Source organism: Tursiops truncatus, chromosome 9 (genome assembly GCF_011762595.2).
Source record: "Tursiops truncatus isolate mTurTru1 chromosome 9, mTurTru1.mat.Y, whole genome shotgun sequence".
Lineage (NCBI taxonomy): Eukaryota > Metazoa > Chordata > Mammalia > Artiodactyla > Delphinidae > Tursiops > Tursiops truncatus.
The window spans coordinates 14,675,417-14,696,014 of record NC_047042.1 but is presented as its reverse complement, the minus strand read 5'-3'; the positions used below and the strand labels follow the sequence as shown (position 1 = coordinate 14,696,014).

The 20,598-nt window shown below is 40.7% G+C and overlaps 1 protein-coding gene and 1 long non-coding RNA gene across 15 annotated transcripts in view; one reads left to right on the top strand and one right to left on the bottom strand.

Annotated features, from left to right (window-relative positions):
* The window catches only part of LOC109550766 (uncharacterized), a 211,099-nt gene extending 203,127 nt beyond the window's left edge, over window positions 1–7,972 (bottom strand). For both annotated transcript variants that reach the window (XR_012333878.1, XR_012333877.1), the window contains exons 1-3: window positions 7,764–7,972; window positions 5,780–5,901; window positions 4,875–4,971 (exon numbers count right to left, since the gene is read on the bottom strand). This is a non-coding gene — a long non-coding RNA (uncharacterized lncRNA). The remainder of the gene's footprint in view (window positions 1–4,874; window positions 4,972–5,779; window positions 5,902–7,763) is intronic.
* Window positions 7,973–8,193: 221 nt separating this feature from the next.
* STARD3NL (STARD3 N-terminal like) overlaps window positions 8,194–20,598 on the top strand; it is a 65,548-nt gene continuing 53,143 nt past the window's right edge. For 12 of the 13 annotated variants that reach the window (XM_073809548.1, XM_019940650.3, XM_073809544.1 and 9 more), the window contains exon 1: window positions 8,194–8,334. The gene's annotated coding sequence lies outside the window, so the exon portion shown is untranslated. The remainder of the gene's footprint in view (window positions 8,335–20,598) is intronic. The other variant, XM_019940649.3, reaches the window with a different exon arrangement.

Below are 20,598 nucleotides of genomic sequence, written 5' to 3'. Positions count from 1 at the left end.
TACCTCACCATCGACCACTCAGAGAATAGTGCACGAGTTGATCACACATCCTATGACCCTCTCCCTCCTAATGTCTTTAAAAACCCTTTCCTGGGCTTCCCTGGTGGCGCAGTGGTTGAGAGTCCACCTGCCGATGCAGGGGACATGGGTTCATGCCCCGGTCCAGGAGGATCCCATGTGCCGCGGAGCGGCTGGGCCCGTGAGCCATGGCCGCTGGGCCTGCGCGTCTGGAGCCTGTGCTCCGCGACAGGAGAGGCCACAATGGTGAGAGGCCCGCGTACCGCAAAAAAAACAAACAAAAAAAACAAACCCTTTCCTGAAAGCCACTGGGGAGTTCCAATCTTTTTAGCACAAGCTACCCATTTTCCTTTCTTGGCATCCTGCAATAAAAGCTGTACTTTCCTTCACCACAACCTGGTGTTAGTGGATTGGCTTTGCTGCACTTTGGGCAAAGAGACCCAAGTTTGGTTTGGTAACAATGTGTCTAATTATTAAATTACTAAAAGGATTGTCCCTTTTGGACAAACTCCTAAGATTATTTTAGCTGCAAACTAGTGATAAAGGAAATATAAGAAGAATTTTAGGAAAAAATGCGTTAATCCCTCCTTTCATCATATTCTCAACCATAGGCCCTCTCAAAACCTTAAGTGACTTTTCAATTTAGATAATTCAGAGACCTATAGTTTCATGTACCATTCAATCATGGCTACCCTCAAGGTTACTCACACATTACTGCTGTCATTTCTCTTCCTATAACGCTTGTCCTCCATATTCCACTTATCGTCTTACAGGTTTATATCACTTATATCCTTAAAAATCCAAATTACAGTTTGTCTCTTTAAGTAAATATTTTCATATTTTTAAGACCACTGCAGTACCTGGGAGGGGGCTGGTCAAGGGCAAGTAAAAACACCCAAAACCCTTCTACCATTATAAAGTTGCCTTGTCTTGATTCAGCACTTGCTTGGTTGTTTGAAACCTTTGCCTGTTTTCCTGACTTCTGGCAAAATTGATTCTGACTGTTTCTGCTTAAGTTTTCAAAATTTCTGTGGAGGGATAAGCCATTGAACGTGCATACTCTGCCATTTTCACCACTGACATTCAAAAATAATTTTCTTATGGTGCACAGTGCTATTCTAGCCTGAGGTTCACTAAAATAATATTATTCACACCTGTCAACATGCTCAACCCATTTTGAGCTATAATTGAGTATATGGTATCAGACCAACTTCCCATCATGAATAACCATAGTGCTGGATTAACTTTGAAAAGGAAACAGTAGCATCTGAGGGTATCCAAAGCAGCCAAGAAAGATAGCTTAGGTATCTCATCTTAGATAGCCTGGTAGTGATTTTTGTCACCAGGAGATATGCTCTAAAACTTAATAAAGAATGAAATGATTTCAAATTTAATCCCAGAAATGCAAAAAGCAATGAAAAGCGAAGTAAGGCATTAATATAAGGATAAATCTAAACTAATATTGTCTGTTTAAAATAAATAATATTTTGTTGGGTTTTAAAATGATTAAACAGAATGAAAATAAGTGACAACAATTGCACAAAAATCAGGAATTGGGTAAATGAAATTAAAGTGTTCTAAAGTCCTTGCATTGTCTGGAAACTAGGGAAAGTACTAACTTGCAGAAGATTCTAATAAGTCAAAGATTCATTTTGCAATGAAAAAGCCACAGAGTAAGAAAAATATCCGCAATACAATTATCTGCCAAAGAATCATATCTAGAATATAGAAAACCTCTTAGAAATCAGTAAGAAAAAGACAGATAACCTAATTTAAAAATGGGCAGAAGATTTGAAAGGCATTTCACAATATCCAAATGATATATAGACACATGAAAAGGTGCTAAACTCTTTTTGTCATCCAAAAAATGCAAATTAAATCCATAAGGTGATAGCCTACAGATGTATCAGAATGTATAACATTACCAAAGGTCCTCCGTGCTGTTTTCCATAGTGGCCGCACCATTTTAGATTCCAACCAACAGTGTACAAGGGTTCCAATTTCTCCACATCCTTGCCAACATGTGTTTTTTGGTTAATATCCTTCCTAACTGATGTGAGGTAATATCTCATGTTGGTTGATTTGCATTTCCCTGATGATTAGTGACATTAAGCACCTTTTCATATACCTGTTGGCCATTTGTATGTCTTCTTTGGAGAAATGTCTATTCAAATCCTTTGCCCATTAAATTGGGTTATTTGGGGGGTTTTGCTAAAGAGTTGTAGGAGTTCCTTATAAGTTTTGGAAAGTAATGCCTTATTAAATATATGGTTTGCAAATATTTTCTTCTACTTTTGGGTTGCCTTTTCACTCTTGATTTTTTCCTTTACTGTGCAGAACCTTGTTGGTTTGACATAGTTCCACTTGTCTATTTTTACTTTTGTCGCCTGTGTTTTTGGTGTCGTATCCATGAAATCATTGCCAAGCCTACTCTCATGAAGCTTTTCCCATATTCTTCTAGGAGTTTTATAGTTTCAGATCTTTTGTTTAAATCTTTAATTCATTTTGAATTGATTTTTGTGTATGTGGTAAGATAGGGGTTTGTTTTCATCCTTTTACATGTGAATATTCAGTTTTCCAAACACCATTTGCTGAAGAGACTATCCTTTCCCCACCGTGTATTCTTGGTGCCCTTGTTGAAGATCAGTTACCTATATGTGTATGGGTTTATTTCTGGGATCTCTATTCTGTTCTATTGGTGTGTATGTCTGTCTTTATCCCAGTATCATACTGCTTTAACTATGGCAGCTTTGTAATATATTTTGAAATCAGGAAGTGTGATGTCCCCAGATTTGTTCTTTCTCAAGGTCACTTTGGGTATTCTGGGTCTTTCAGCGTTCCATATGAATTTTAGAATTGTTTTCTATTTCCGTAAAAAATAAAAGCCAGTGGAATTTTAATGGGAATAGCATTGAATATATAGATTCTTTTGGGTAGTCTGAACATTTTAATAATATTAAGTCTTCCAGTCCATGAACACAGATGTCTTTCCTTTTATTTGTGTTTTCTTTAATATCTTTCATCAGTGTATTGTAGTTTCACATCCTTTGTTAGACTTATTCTTAAATATTTTATTGATTTTGATGCTATTGTAAATGAGATTATCGTCCTATTTCTTTTTTTGGTAGTTCACTGTTAGTGTATGCAAATGCAACTAAATTTTGTATATTGATTCTGTATCCTGAAACTTTCCTGGATTTGTTTATTATGTCTAACAGGTATGTGTGTGTGTGTGTGTGTGTGTGTGTGTGTGTGTGTGTGTGTGTGTGTGTGTATGTGTGTGTGTGTGTGTGTGTATAATCTTTAGGGTTTTCTATATATAAGATCAGGTCATCTGCACATAGGGACAATTTTACTTCTTCTTTTTCAATTTGGATGCCTTTTCTTTTTCTTGACTAGTTGCTCTGTCTAGGACTGCCTATGTTATACGTTGAATATAAGTGGTGAGAGTGGATACCCTTGCCTTGTTCCTGATCTTAGAGGAAAAGCTTTCAATTTCTCACCATTGAATATGATGTTAGTTGTGGGCTTCTAATATTTTGTCTTTATTATGTTGAGGTACATTCTGTCTATACCTAATATGCTGAGAGTTTTTATCATGAAGGGATGTTGAATATTATCAAATGTTTTTTCTGCATCTATTGAGATGATCATATGATTTTCATCCTTCATTTGTTAATGTGGTATATCACACTGGTTGATTTGTATATGTTGAACCATCCTGGTATCCCTTAAATAAATTCCATTTGATCATGGCATATAATACTCTTAATGTAGTGTTGAATTCTGTTTGCTAGAATTTTTGTTACAAATTTTTGCATTTACATTCATCAGAGATATGGAGCTGCAATTTTCTTGTAATGTCTTTTTCTGGTTTTGGTATCAGGGTAATATAGGCCTTATAAAATGGATTTGGAAATGTTGCCTCCTCTTCAATTTTTTGGAGAAGTTTGAGAAAGACTGGTGTTAAGTTTCTTTAAATGTTTGGTAGAATTCACCAGGGAAGCCATCTGATCCTGGGTTTTTCTTTGTTGAGAGTTTTTTTTTACTACTAATTCAATTTCCTTACTTGTTATTAGTCTGTTCATATTCTCTATTACTTTTACCATCTGATCCAGTAATTCCACTCCTGGATATATACCCAAAAGAAGTGAAATCAGGATTTTAAACAGATATCTACATTACCATGCTTATTGCAGCATGATTCACAACAGTCAAGATTTGGAAACAACCTAAATTTCCATCAACAGATGAATGGATAAAGAAAATGTGGTATATACATACAACAGAATGTAATTCAGCCTTAAAAAAGAAGGAAATCCTACCGTTTGGGACATCATGGATGGACCTAGAAGTAAATATTATGTATACCTCTACATTATTATCAAAATTAATTTTTCATTTTAAATGCCCTTTTATCTAAGTAACAACTGCTTTGACTGAAGCAAAAGCTAAAGTGCTACTCCATGTATTTCTTGCCTTTCAGATTCAATTGGGTGACAAATAATTGCACCATCGAGTTCTAATTGCTTAAAAGGCATGTGATATAGATCAGTTGCACAACCAGAGACATCTTCTTACTCTGACATTGCTTCATTCGGTTCAATCACCACTTTCTCTTTACAGCATCTGTATTTTCTAGATAATTCCTAAAGATTTCTGGAATACAAAATTCAGGGCTAAAACCTCTCATGGGCTGCTTCAGTAGCTGTGGTGTCCCAAAGCCCAAACCTGGAGTGGGCAGAGAAGTCTTTGGGCTCAGGCGCCTGGCCTGGGGGAGTGTGAGGTGAGGGCTGAGTTGAGCTGTACTTGGGGATGGGGAGAGGGAGAGCTGCAGTTGTAGCAGCACCTCTTACCTGCACACACGTGGCCCTCTTATGGCACCAACCATCTGAAAGGCAGACACCAAAGTCCAGCCTAGCCCGTGGCTCACACAAAGTTCAGAGGGAGGAGCTGGTGATGCAACATCATCATAGAAAACATTAGGCCTGGAAATAAGTCAGTCACAGAATAACAGATACTGCATGATTCCACTTAAATCAAGTATTTAGTACAAACTCATAGATGCAGACAATAGAATGGTGGTTGTCAGAAGATGGGAGAGGAAAAGATGGGGAATTTTTCAATGGTTATAAAGTTACAGTTATATACAAGACTAATAAGCTCTAGAGATTTGCTGTACAACACAGAGCCCATGGTTAACATAGGTTGTTGTTTACTTAAAAACTTAGGACAGTAGATCTCTTGCTATGTGTTCTTACCACAAAGAAAAAAGCAAGGGGACACAAGAAATATTTTAGTGGTGATGGACACTTTTTTTAAAATTTTATTTTACTGAAGTATAGTTGATTTACAATGTTGTGTTAGTTTCTGGTGTACAGCAAAGTGATTCAGTTATATATGTGTGTGTGTGTGTGTGTGTGTGTGTGTGTGTGTGTGTGTGTGTATTTAAATACACACATATATAAATTTTTTTTAATATTCTTTCCCATTACGGTTTATTACAGGATATCGAATATAGTTCCCTATGCTATACAGTAGGACTTTATTTTTTAACCATTCTGTATATAATAGTTTGCATCTGCTAATCCCAAACTCCTAATCCATCCCTCCCCCTCTCCCCTCCACCTTGGCAACCACAAGTCTGTTCTCTATGTCTGTGAGTCTGTTTCTGTTTCATAGATAAGTTCATTTGTGTCATATTTTAGGTACTACACATAAGTGATATCATATGCTATTTGTCTTTCTCTTTCTGACTTACTTCACTTAGTATGATAATCTCTAGGTCCATCCATGTTGCTGCAAATGGCATCATTTCGTTCTTTTTCATGGCTGAGTAGCATTCCATTATAGATATATACCACATCTTCTTTATCCATTCATCTGTCAATGGACATTTAGGTCATTTCCATGTCTTGGCTATTGTAAATAGTGCTGCTATGAACATAGGGGTACATGTATCTTTGTGAATTAGAGTTTTGTCAATGGATATGTTTATTACCTTGTTTATGGTAATGGTATCACAGGTCTATGCATGTGTCCAAACTCATTAAAATGTATCCATTAAATCTTTGCAACTTTTTGTATATTGTTTGTCTCAATAAAGTTGAAAGCAAAAAACAAACAACAAAAGAAGATGAACACAAAAATGAGAATATCGAGTGCTGGCAAAGATGTGGAGCTACTGGAATTTTCATTCACTGCTAGTGGAATGTAAATTGACAAAACCAAAAAGCTATTTGGCAGTGTCTACTAATACTGAATATATGTACATCCTGTGGCACAGTAATACTACTCCTAGGTATATATCAAAATCAAATGTGTAACTATGCACATCAACAGACAGGTATAAGAATATTCATAGCAGCAGCATCATTTGTAGTCAATGACTACATATTCATCATTTGTAGTCACCCCAAACTTTAAACAACCCAATGTTAAGCAATATTAGAATAGATAAAGAAATATGGAGATATATACAAGTATGAAAATGAATAAACTACTAATATATTCTTTACTATGGATCAATCTTACAAACATATTATTGAGTGAAAAGAGCCACACAAGAGTACATACTATGTGTGGCCATTTATAACCATTGGAAAGCAGGCAAAACTAATTTTGGTGATAAAATTCAGAACAGTGACCGTTTCTGTATGGGTTGCAATGACTAAGATGGAGCACAAGGAGAGCTTCTATATTGCTGGTAAACATTTAACATCTTGGTCTAGGAGGTGGTAACACATGTTCGTTTACTTTGTTACCAAGATACCTGCTCGGGATTATTGCACTTTTGTGCATATGTTATCTCTTAACAACTTTTCGCACATCCATTCAGAAAATTTTAAAAATTATATTCCATCAATTTTGGCGAGGGTGCAGGGAAGGGGTGCTCATTTATTTATGGTAGTAATGTTAGTTGTAACAGCTACTTTGAGGAGTAAATAGAGGGAAATCTACTACTGAGATTGAAAATGTGCATACTCTATCCAGCGCACCCACGTTAGTATCTCTACCTAGAGAACACTTGGATATATGTGCAAAAAGGCACAAACACACGTTGAAGGTAGCAACGCTTCTAACAAAAAACCGAAAAAGAAACAAACTATGGATAGAGGGTAAGGGAATCATAAATTAAATCTATTGGTTCTGAGAACTACTACGTAGTATTTTAAAAGAATGAGATAAAGTTATATAGAGATATGGAAAGATCTCGAGGATATAATGTTGATTGGGGAAAAAAATTACATCTACACATATTTAGATGCAGAGGAACTAGGAGTCACCATATAGGGACTGGTTTGTAATTCCTGCCTGAAAAGGATTAGCCTAATGTGTGATGTTCACATTTATGGTTATGTGTAACTTAACATGAATTAATATCAGCAACCCGGACTCAGGCACTAACTTCAACAGGCGAACCGAGTGCCTGAGGACCTGGAAGCGGAAGGAGAACGTTCACTCCGTAAGCTCCTATTGCCTCCTGTATTTGGACGATGTAACTGTAGCATCTATTGGAAAAAAAGGTTCATTAAAATATAAAGATGTGAAGTCAAACAATGATTAAAGTATGCCAATTTCGTGCGAAAACCGATACAAATATAATTGAATGTGACTATTATATTAAGACTGAGGTGTTAGTTAAGCGATAGAGCGCAGAGAAAGGGTGTGTCCTAAGTCTGGAGGGGTCTGAGGAGAAGTCAAAGCTGAGGTGACTCTTGAACAGAGAAACTGAAATGTCCTACTTTTTCATTCCTGGAGAGCCCGGAGGCCCTGAAATCCAGTCCCATGATTATTTTCCAGAGCTGGAGCCTAAATCCCCACCGAGCGACTGGAGGAAGGCGGAAGAATGGTTGAGGAGGGAGAAGCGACGTGTCACAAAACGGTGTGGTACGAGTTTACGGGAAACCCAACCAGTCGGAGTTCCAGATTCCCACTCTCTCCTCAGGGCAGCCCGGCCCGCCCTCTCCCGCCTTCCCGCGACGCTTACTGGGCAGTAGATTATTGACAGAGTCACTCACCAATCGCTGCTCTGCTACGGGGGGTCACTCAGGCCCTCAGCCTTGTCTTTGGTCCCTCCGGCGAGATGCAGCCTCTGTGCGTCGACGTCAGCGTGCTGACGTCACGGGCCGGGTACTCGAGGAGCCGGGGGCCGCTGTCCGCGGGCGGTGGGCTGCGCGACGTCTGCAGGGCTCGATTCCCGGTCCAGCCCCGCCGAGCTCCGCCCCTCCGCCCGCGAAGAGTGCAGCGGGCGCAGCCACAGAGCCGCTGTCGCCGGGCCAGCCTAGGGCGGCCGGCCCGGAACCACCCGATGAGGTAGGCTGGGTTTCTCGTCACCCTATTTGACAGATTGGAAAACTGAGTCATCCGGGATCAGATGATTTGCCCGGGACTCACTGGAGACCCGCGAACGGAGGCCAGAGCCGAGCGTCCGGTTGTGTTTGTTGAGCCCTCGCCGTCCTCCGGGGAGGAGGAGGGGCTAGGCAGGCTGTATTTATAAAGGATACGAAAGTGAAGTTGCAGATTGCGGAGCCCCTTTTCATCCAGGGTTTGGGCTGGGATTCAGGGGATGGATGCAGGTAGCGAGGTCTCCATTCCTTAACCCTGCGGACCCCGAGGAGCCCTCGGTGGGGTCCAGACTGGTGCTGGCCCCTTGGGCCCTACAGAATGACCAAGAATGGTTACTGGGGTGATGCGTGGATTATACAGACAAGGTCGGTTACTGACCTCTTTTATTCATCAAGAAAAGCTATGTTCGAAACAAAATTGAAAAATTAAAGCTCAAGTCCCGAATGTTCTGGCTCTGGTTTCAGTTCAATGCTTTGCCCACTCGTGGGTATCTGGCCATATTTTGAAATCTCAGTAGCATGCTTATTTTTGTTTTAGGATTAGAAAGGGATTCTCTCTCTCTCTCTCTCAGTTCAAACATGACTTAACATTGTGGAACTTTTCTTATCACTCTCTTCATGTGCCAATTGTTCACCATGTCATGTGTCTTCTATTTCACAGATGGAATCACTGAATTCATCATTTGACTCAGTAATAGTTTGGATAAGTTTAGCAAGGTAACAAAGTAACAGGTCGAACCTCTCAATACTAATACTGGAATTAGTTGTTTGTTTCTCAGAATTCTTTGTTGAGAAGGGTTCTGAAAGATAATTCGTGTATATATATATATATATATATATATAAATAATATATACACACACACACACACACACAGTCTACCCATACACCCTTACAAAACAAAACAACTTAGGGTACCGTTGCTTTATTGATGGGTTCTAATAAGGTGGGGCATAATTCATGCTCATAAAGTGAAAATGTGTACTATAGGATATATGTATCCATATGTAGTATTTTGTACTGTGAAGAATTTATTCTCTTTAAATCTTGCTGTCTCAGACATTGACCTTTTAAGACTGCATTATTGCATAAAACTGCATTAAAGAAATGAAATTAAAGCCGCTTCAGGGGACTTTTCCTTACTTAGGTTCACAGAAGAATGGTTATTATCATTTGACTTTAGTCTTTGGAAAATTTATCTGATGAGTGCCTCATCTATGCCATGCTTTGTTTTAGATGTTGGGGATTGAACGCTGAAACGTTTAGATAAGGATCCTGCCCTCAAGACCTTCCATTTTGGTGGAGATACTATAAATATATAAATAAAAATGACAATTTTAGATGATAAATGCTAGAAAAAAATATTACAGGGGAAGGGGCTGGAGAGTGACTGGGATGTGGACGGAAGTTTGGATGTGGGTGATCAGAGGAGATTCCTTGAGGAAGTTTGGAGGAGACCTGAGTGTTTAGAATGAGTCAGCCATGGGAAGATGACTGGAAGTTTCCAAGCAGAAATTACAGTGCAAAGGAGCTGAAGGAAAAAGGAGCTTGGCATGTTCCAGGGATGGATGAAAGGCTGTGTGGTTGGAGTGAGGTGAACCTAGGGGAGAGGGAGATGGGGAGACACGGGGAGGAGATGACGCTCAAGAGGTAGGCAGGACTGAGGTCATCTGAACCCCAGGTAAGAATTGCAACCAGACAAAGGAAATAGGATTTAGATATAGTCAAAGCTCTCCTTTTTTTTTTTTTTTTTTTTTTTTGCAGTAAGCTCTCCATTTTTTTAAGTGACATTCATAGAAGCTAACCAGCTCTCTGCTTTATATTGGTTATGAAATCATTACATGTATATATTTTTTACCGATGGTCCTCTTTCTTAATGGAAAAATGTCTTCTTCCCTCAAGCGCTGTGTCCCAAGCTGTTTCTTTCCTGTTCATTCTTATTACTGGCAGGACTCTGAGCCTCTGCTTATCTTCCACTCCCTACTTTTATCCTTCCTGCTCCCAAGCACGAGTCCTCTCCAGTGTTGATGTGCAGACATTAAGTCCCTGCACTTCCCCACGCAGAGTTCTAGGAAACTGCATTGTCAAGTGGATTACTGTTTTCCATTAAAACTTTTATTACTGACCAGAGACTTAACGTCTGCCTTTATTTAGTGCCTACGATGTACCAGGTGCATTATATACATTCTGATCCTTCTAACCTTCTACTGTAAATCTTATCCCTTCTTGGTGGAAGAGGAAGCTTCTGCCTCAGGCCACCCAGGTGGTACTGAGGGAGCCCAGGTTTGAAACCAGTTAGCCTGCCCCCGAAGCCCATTCCATGCTACTCCACCTCACCGCTTCCCGAGTACATAACAACTACAAACCTCTGTTATTTGAAATTAATATTTTATGAAATAGCATTTTAGGGATCGTGATTCAATCCTCTTAGTTTAAAGGTGAGACTGTGGAGGCCCATTGATATTCGGTGCTTTTCAAGGCAGAATTGGCACCAGATTCTCGCCCTGCTGATTCTCAGCCTAGTGTTCTTGTTTGCTTGTTTGTTTGTTTTTCTGCTATACTTACTTCATGAAAGTCCCTTCACAAGGAGTTTCTGTATACACAAAAATATAATTTTTCAGCATCATGAATTTACTGTCCATAACCTCATACAAGGCAATTTTTAAAAGATGAAACAGTGCTGCTTCTTGGGCTAAAATAACCCCTTGTTTTATTTTACTTCTCTTTTTCAGCAGTGAGCAGGTGTAAATATTCTGGATGAATCTTGGTTCTCTTAGTAGAAAGTGGTTTCAAAATGACTTTAAAATTTAAGTTTTAACTTCACAAATCTTTGTAAGGGAGTTTTAAATTTACTGTTTTCCCAGCTTTAACCATTTGCTTACAAGTATGGGAATATTGCCGAGTGTTTGCTGGCTCAGAGTTTCTGCTGGCAAGTAGAGTTTCTTCCTATAATTGAGGAAGCTGTTGGGTCAGCTCAGGAATACAACTTCTCTTTCTTAGTGTAATGTATTACCATTTTTAAAAAATGAGTAAAAATCAGTTCCTAAATTATATGGCTGGAAAATGGGTTACTTTGTTTCTACAATTTAAAAATACCCATTCTTTATTTCTAAGGTTTGCTTATTTTATTAATTATGATGGGGATATGGTTGATGAAAAATAGTAAATTAAAAAATAGCTAAATTTACTTTCTGGTGGCTTTTTGACTCTCCTATAACTTAGTGGAGATTGTCTTTTCTATTAGTCAAATCAGAATAATGTTATTAGAATTAGTAACACCTTCTTTCTTAAACATTGGAAGATATTTAAATTTAGCCAAAAGAGAGCTTTTGCTCTTTAAGTCATCTACGGGCTGTTTTGACTGAGTATCTCTATCCTTTAAGATTGTTCATGCAACTGACCTCCACCTTCTGAAGGTCCAGGCTGTCATGATTTGGACTCAAATTATAGTGCGTCCTTCCACCATGAACTCAGTGCCCCAAACTGGACTCCTGGCCTTTCCAGCTTTAGTGCCATTGCTTGTGCTCTGCCTACAGCCTGGTATGCCTTCTAGATGGACAAACCCAGACAAAGTTCTACCTGTGCCTCTGTTTCCATCTATGCTCCTTCCTCAATGAGATACTTCCTGTATCTCTTTAATGGAAGCCTTCTCTTTCACAACATTTTTGGTAGTCTTTCTCGTGACGGTTTACCAATCTTGGTGTCTTTGGTAATACACTATATTGTATGTGGGTATTCAAATATATGTTGACTTGAGCTTAAAAGGGACTTAACAATTCATGTTAGACATGCAAAGATTTTTGTAGATTATAGAGCCCTGTAGTTTATAGTTTAGCTCTTTTAGATTTGTAGAGCTTTTATTGCCTCCTCTTTGCAGGAAGCATTGTTATGCTTTTCTTGGCTTTGATTCAGTAGAACCTCTTTCCTGTTTTCAGTTGAGGGTCTGACTGCTACAGCTACCAAAGGGTCCCTTGAGAGGAACTCACCTCTTTGGGCTGTAAATATTGAAGACACATTGTTGCAAATAAAAATCAGTGTTCTCTGTGTTTATGGCTTTAGAAAAAAATAACAGTAATTCCAGTTTTTAATAGTGAAGATGAGAAAACTGAAGCCCAGAGGACTAGCCAGGGGGTCCTGTAGTGCCAGGCAGGGGAGCCTGGTCAGCACTTCTGGTTCACGGCAGCGGGGGCCAGTGTGGGCCAGCACTCGTGCTGATGTTCTGCTGCAGAATTCCTGGTAGCCTATTAAGAGTGTATCAGGGCTTCCCTGGTGGTGCAGTGGTTGAGAGTCCGCTGCCGATGCAGGGGACACGGGTTCATGCCCCGGTCCGGGAAGATCCCACATGCCGCGGAGCGGCTGGGCCCGTGAGCCATGGCCGCTGAGCCTGCGCGTCCGCAGCCTGTGCTCCGCAACGGGAGAGGCCACAACAGTGAAAAAGATTATATCAGTACAGCTTAGGCCCTTTCCGGATTGTTACACTTGCTTTGCTAGTGAGTTGCCCTGGATCTGGGAGACACCTCTTGTTGTGACTCACGGTCAAAGCAGGACCTCTCACCAAGGATCCCGGACTGAGCTATTTAAGCCCGTGGGATCTTCCTGGGCAAGCATTGGTTGGTATTGGGTTTGGCAGGCTCTTTAGTTTAAAACCTCTCTCTTCTACTTCCCCTCTCATCACAGTTTTCCAAAAAATATCTTGGGACTGGTGGGCATCCTTTGTATTAAACTTGGAGTTTGGAGGAAATCAGTCTAGTGCCTTCTAAGTTGCGGTAATTACGGGTTTCCACGTCCCATATTTTCTAGGACAGTTTACTTTTCAGACACTGTGCATTGTTGCTCACTAGAGCATGTTCTTGTTTGCTTTTTATTTCAGGAAAATGTATTCTCATAATTCTTTTAATTAATCAATCACTTGCTGAATTAATGATGTAGAACCAGAGAATTTCAAGTTCATTTTCCTATCGGTATGGTATGTTAAATTCTTCCAAGGGAACACAAGGAGCTCTTGAGAAATTAGAATCTTCTCCAGCTGAGGTTGGAGCACCAGCCAGGACTTGCTTATGTTATTATTAATAAAAACTGACACTTAGGGCTTCCCTGGTGGCGCAGTGGTTGGAAGTCTGCCTGCCAATGCAGGGGACGCGGGTTCGTGACCCGGTCCGGGAAGATCCCACGTGCCGCGGAGTGGCTGGGCCTGTGAGCCATGGCCGCTAAGCCTGCGCGTCCGGAGCCTGTGCTCCGCAACGGGAGAGGCCACGACAGTGAGAGGCGCGTTCCACAAAAAAAAAACCCTGACCCTTAGGGCTTCCTCTGTGTCAGGTGCTGTTTTAAATGCTGTGGGTCAGGGTTTCTCATCCTCAGCACTGTTGACATTTTGGGTTGGATAATTTTTTGTGGTGGGAACTGTCCTGTGTGTCATAAGGAGTTTAGCAGCATCCCTGGGCTCTATGCCCTGGGTACCAGGGGCCCCTCCCCTAGCTGTGACAACCGAAAATGTCTCTCGACAAGCCAGCTGTCCTGAAGGGGGTAGTGAGCAGAGTCCTTCCCTCCACAGCCCAGACACCTTGAGAACAACTGCTTTATATAAACTAATTTATTCCTCTCAACAGCCCTCTAAGGTGGGTCATATTATTGTCCTCATTTTATGGAAGGAGAAGCTGAGGCATAGAGTGGTTAAGTAACTTGTCCGAGATTACACAACTAGTCAACAATCATACTGGATGTGAAACCAGGCACTGCTCTTCGTGAACCCTGGCCCAGCGTATCCAACAGACTGGGCGCAAACTGTTAGGAATCCAAAGACCCATGTAAACCAGGGGACAAAACAAATGCCAGTGGCATCAAGCAGGGCTGTGAGGTGGCTGGAGGGAACTGGGGAGCCTTGCCAGAATTGCCTGTTTTTCAAGAGAAGCTAGAAATCTGGATTTTATTTGTGTGAAAAAATTCTTATCTTTTAATATTGGCAATTCAGTGTTTACAAAACATCGTGCAAGCCACTAGACAGGCAAAGAGTATCACCTACATATGGACAAGATTTGGTCCTGGGCCATTAAAGTTTGTGGTCTCTTTTTGTGGAGACTTTGCAGCAATATAACATTATAGAGAATTGTATATTCATTTGATGAGGGGCAAGGAGGTAGATTCTCTGTGGAGAGCGAAAGTTTCGCTTCTTGGAAGGCTCTGAAAATAAGGATGGGTGGGTGGAGCTTCTAGCTAGAAATGGTTGTCTTGCTTTCTTATAAGCCAAAAGAGTGCGAGACTTAGGCTGGCCATCTGTCACACTTTGAAATGTTAATGCTCTGCTGCCCAGACTCAGTTTGCAAGTTCTGTACTTTTATGTCCTCCAGCAGCATCACTCATAACAGTTTCTTTTATGACCTCTGCTTGTCCAGGTGTTAAAACCCATATCTTATATGACACTGAGAAAACATAAATTCTGGAATTCAGTGGCTATATCCTGGAGAAATGAACCACAACCATACCTCACTTTTTTAACAGCCAGTAAGCAGTTGAGTATGTTTTCACTCTCTAGGTAAGACCAGGCTGTCTGCCTGCTTTAGTAGCAGATGGAATTCTGCTGGCCTTTGCAGCATTTTCCTTGAGCCTGTGTGCCATCATGCCCCTGCTCTGGTGTGAAAAGCAAACTCCTTTTCTTATGCTGACTTTTCATGGCCTCCAGATCTGTCCTGTCCTTCAGTCCCCAGTACCTCCTAAGACTCCCTCACGTGGGCCCCTCCCCCACTGTGGCCCAGTCTCCAGAACTTGTTCCTGGTCCTCCTTTGTTTTTAATTTCCTCTAGTCTGCCTCTTCCTTGCTATATGTCACCTTTTCATTTCTTCTGAAGACATACATTTTCTCTTAGGCCAGCTTTTTTTTTTTTTTTTTTTTTTTTGCGGTTCACGGGCCTCTCACTGTTGTGGCCTCTCCCGTTGCGGAGCACAGGCTCCGGACGCGCAGGCTCAGCGGCCATGGCTCACGGGCCCAGCCGCTCCGCGCCATGTGGGATCTTCCCGGACCGGGGCACGAACCCATGTCCCCTGCATTGGCAGGCGGACTCTCAACCACTGCGCCACCAGGGAAGCTCTAGGCCAGCTTTTTCATCAAGCCTTTTCTAGCCACAAGAACTTAAAGTTTGGTCCTTTAGACTTATAGCTATCTTAGGCTTTAATTTCTAATTATTTGTATAAGCATTTTACCTCCTTTATAAAACTGTATTTTACTTGAGGATAGGGAACAGTCTTTCCCATCTCACTTTTTCCCCATGGCATCTAGCATAGTGTTTTACATAGGGTAGATACTTAATATGTTTCAGTTTATTCACTGGAGTCTGGTAGGTTCCCACTCATACAGTGATCTCTTCCCTTTCTTTCCATATATTTGTATCAGTTTATAATATAGTGTGTTGTTAGAGGGACTTCACTAAATAGAATTCAGAATATGTAGGAAAAAGTGATGACCAAATTAATTTGGGGAGGTTGGAGCATCTTTATTAATTACATTGTCAGTGCTAGTAATCGGAGATGAAATATCCTTGGCTTATTTAATATAATGTATTAGAGCTCCAGACAACTGTGTAAACTTGTCTAACTTTAGGTAGCAAGCACCTAGACTCCATACTTTTATACAGTGATATTTGTAATTCATGAATTTAACAAACAAATTGAATGCCTAAAACATGGCCACGCATTTCCCTAGGTGCTAAGGGCACAGAAATGTCTTCTAGGAGCTTTTGGTATAGTACTGAGAATAAGACATGTAAACAATATGTGAAATACATATGAAAGATTAGAAGTGCTGGTAAAGAAAGATAATATATCAGTGGGATCAGAGAAGATTTCATTGAGGAAGTGATCCTTAAGCTTCCTTGAGCAATGAATAGGCTTCTATTGCTGTTAATCATTTGGCAGTTGGAGGGAAAGGCACTCCAGGCAGAAGGAGTATTAGGACAAAGGCACGGATGGTGCAACCACCTCGTGGACAAGGGAGCCAACAATGAGTTAGTACATCTAGAGCCCTGGGTGTGAGGGAAATGGAGTTTTGAGTAGAGGGAGGAAATGGTTTATTCAGGCTTTCATTTTAGAAAAGCTAGCATGAGAATGTGTTGCAGATAGTAGACTGAATTACAGAGTAATGTGGATAAACGCTGATTGGGAAAACCATGGAAAAGACTGATGAGAGCTATTAGGAGGAATGACACAGTCACCAGTTAAGAATATAATGTTTGGAAGATAGAGCCAGTAGCAGAATCACATTTAACACATTGTCTTAATACAAGGTGTAAACGAGATCTTACTGATTATTATTGGTTAATTTTTCTTACCTTAAACATTTGTGAAGTATTTATAGGTAGTGTATATATATTATACATCAATGTCAGTATTTTTAAGTCATTCTTAAAATTTTCTTTTTTGATTTTGTAATTGTTTATTTCCTATTAATTATTTGAGAGCAAATAATTTGAGAGCAATTATTTGGAGACATGCTAGTTTCAAACCTCTATTGAGAACCTTGTGAGCTTAAACAGGTCTTACTTTAGTGATATCCTCTGCCTCTGTAACATGTGTTCCCAGCCCATTCTCATTATTAGGCTGTAGTTCATACTCTATTTTCTGGATATATTAGCTTGTAGTTGTATTGACTCTTATAATTAGTGGTCTTTGTTTCTGTGATCCTGTTTCCTGAAGCACAAGCTAGGTTGATAAAGTCCTCTGATGCTGATCTCTCAAGGCTCTGTGTTCCTTTGTGGCCGCCTAAAAAGTCTGATGAAGAAAGAGGAAAGGGTACTGGTTTAAATCTCAGTGTCAAGATTTGAGATTGACTTTCCTTCCAAGTCACATGCACCAAGCTTTGAACCTCAAACCTTGACTTACGGTAGAGATTAGTGATTTTTTTAAAGAACTGTGTTTTACCCATGTCTCAAATTATGGGAGATAACGTATGTAACTTCTGCCTGTTGGTAGATACCCCCGCGCAAACATGCCAATGGCCTTCCCTTTTATTGACTTGCTCTAGTTTGTGAGATACGAAGTTGGCCTCAGATAACTCCGGGGGCAGTTGATGTTACATCTTCCCTAGCATTGCTACTAGTGTGCCACTTCTACCAGCTGTAGAGCCACTACAGGAGCAGTGAGTAGAGGATGGCTCTGACAACTAGAGCGACACTTGCAGGAACCCTTATCCTGCCAGAGAAGGAGTCTTGTGTTGTTGAATAAAAAGAAATGCATCTTGCCTCTAAATATCCACCTTGGCTTTGCTGTTTGCTCATCAGCTAGCTACTTATAGTTTAGCTTCTGTTTTCTCTGCATAGAGAAGATAGGTCTGGGGAGGCCTGCTAGGAATGTGTCCTTCACACGTTCTTAATTCTAGTCTTTGAGATGAAGAAAGACAGTTACTAAAACAAGTTGTACACCTTTAGCTACCTTCCTATGGTTCCTAGGAGAGCAGCGAGCTCACTGCCTTGAGATATTATTGATTTTCAGATCTAGATCAATAAGATCATCAGTTCCACCCTGAGAATTGAAAGCGTTTGTTGGAAAATTGCTTGCAGTAAGTACTGAAGAAGTGGCATTACATAGTGCAAAGGTGTCCTTGTATGCACTGGAGTATATTTCAAGTTTCTTAACTGAGGGACCTTCATCTGTCTAGATAGTAATATGATGTTGATTCCATTATTGCCAAGGCTGGCAACACATCTCTTAAGAGGAAGGTTTAAATATTCATGAGAATATATGCACTAAGGAGCAACATGGTTCCTCTGAATTACTGTCAGCTGATGGTTGACTGGTTGACAGTAATAATGAGGTTAAAATTGGGAAAAATAGTGGTAACTCCATAATAACCGTTCGGTATTTTTGTGATTTTTAGGAAAGCTAAAAATAGATTTAGTTCTATGGGAAGAAAAAAAAGTCCTGGAAAATGATAGGCAGTCAGCAACCAAAAAAAAATCAGCAGTCTTTTGACTTGTGGAAAAGACTGACTCATGAAGGAAAATGAGGTTATGTGTAGCTTCTGTGATTGGGAAGATTAAGACAAAGGAGTTTCTAGGTAAGCTGTGGCGAAAATATTTGAGTGTAGGAGTTAAAGCTGAAGCTTTAACAAGCTGCAAAGTCAATTTGAGCACCAGGAGAGATCTATTAGGAGGAGAATCAGAGGCTGGAGAGAGACAGTAGAAGCTGGAGGAAGGTAGCTATAGTAACTTTGTTGTTCCAGTGATTCCGGGCCACTTGATAGCAGCTTCTGAAAAAGATGAGAGACAAATAAAGTAGTGTTCTTGTTTGTCAGAGGCCATCTTGAGAGAGACTTTTGAAAAATGGTGAGGTGTAGCTATAACATTCCAGCCATCTGACTCAACCAGTGCTGGTGATGTAACTGGCTACCGAGTTGTTGAGCCCTGCAGGGTGATCTAACAACATGTACCACCCAACATGACTTTGACCACTGTGTGGCCTATTTTCATTTTGCCAACCTATGATCTCTGGAAGAACAGATATACATTGTCAAAGGACCTTCCTCTGTCCAGCTGGCCCATCCTCCCCTGGAGCAAGCAACATCCCACTGGCATGGTTACTGTCAAGAGTATACACTTGATTTCTTTCCCCTCTCTCCGGTCGCTCCCTTGTAGTATTTATATATCTGCTTCCTTGACTGTTTGGAAGTTTTTGTGAGAGCAGGGAAACTCTTGCATTACCTTTTGGATCCCTTAAAATATCTGCTTGGAGTTTTACATTCTGTAGGTGCTCAATGCTTATTATTTAAGAAAATGAGAACTCTTAGAGGATTTAAATAGGGCCTGCCTCATAATTATTTTCTGTTCTACAAGTAGATGCACTTTCTTTGGTTTTTTCCCCCTTCTTCTTTTATGGAGAGAAAGGAGAACATTCTGATTTCTGTTGTGTCTCATGGCTGTTAATAATTTCCATCTGAATGCTGTTGACTCCCTTTCTGTTTCTCTCTCAGACTTCTCCCCTGAACTCCTGACTCATATCCAACTGCTTACTTTTATTTCCACTTAGATATTAATAAGCATCTTATACTCCATGTGTCCAAAGTGAGCTGATGTTCTCCCTCAGAGTCGCCCCTCCTGTAGCTTCTCCCTTTCAGTAAATAGTGAGTCCATCCCTCCCTTCCCACAGGCTATAAATCTGGCAGCTCTCCTTTAGTCCTCCCTTTGTCCTGTATCCCATGCCCAACCCATCCCCTACTGCTTTTGGCTCTGTGTCTGGAACCAACCACTATCACCACCCTCATCTACTAAGGCAGTATGTCCTCCCTCTCCTGAATTATTGCCGTAGTCCCCTAAAGGGGCTCCCCGCGTCCGTGCTTCTGTCAGCCAGAGCGTCTCCTAAAGCTTCAGCTGCATCAGCCTTCTCTTCTACTGAAAAGCTTCCAGTGTCTTCCCATCTCATTCAAAATCTTTACTGTGGCCTCTGATGCGCCACAAGGCCGCCCCAAGTTGTTGACTTCTCCGTTAATCACCTCCCGCTGCTCTTCCATGCTGTCAGCTCCTGCAAAGCTGGAAGCTAACGACCTGCTGAACTCCTGCCTGGCCCGCACCACCCCACGCTCAGGCCCGTGCCTGTCCTCTTTCTCCACCTGCCCTGCTCTTTCTTCTGATACTGCCTGTGACGTCTCTCCCTTATCACCTGCTAGTCCTTGCTCCACCTCTGTTCACCTGTAAATGACCTCAGTGAGCTCATCCAGACCAAGCAGTGTACGGTTACAGGGCTCCTCTGTTTATCCTGTGTCCCTGCACTCTAGAAGGTAAGCTCTGTGAGGGGAGAAAATTCCTTCAGCTTTATTCATTGCCGCATCCCCAGTGCTCAGAGGAGGACCTGATATGTTTTTGGTAGTTCAAAACCTATTTGTGGAGTAAATGAAGTAGATGCGGTATATTCTCGGCAAACTTTGAATTTTCAAAAATTATCAAGTGCAATTTTTAAATCTTATAGTATACATCCAGGTTCAGTTTCTTAATAAATGTTTTAGATTTGCCTCATAAATTATGAAAACATCAATATGTATTTACCCAGCTATCTTTAAATCTTAGTATTTCCCTCTATATGTCAAATAAAAGTTCACTAATATTTCTAATATTGCTATAGAAATAGGTCACTTAGAAATTAAGTTGCCATAAGAACAGGTTTGGGCTTGGGAGATAAATTAGTGTCTGTGAGGGGAGCGACTTAAAAACACCATCACATACTTGTTTTCTGCTTTAATTCTTCCAAGTCATTGATG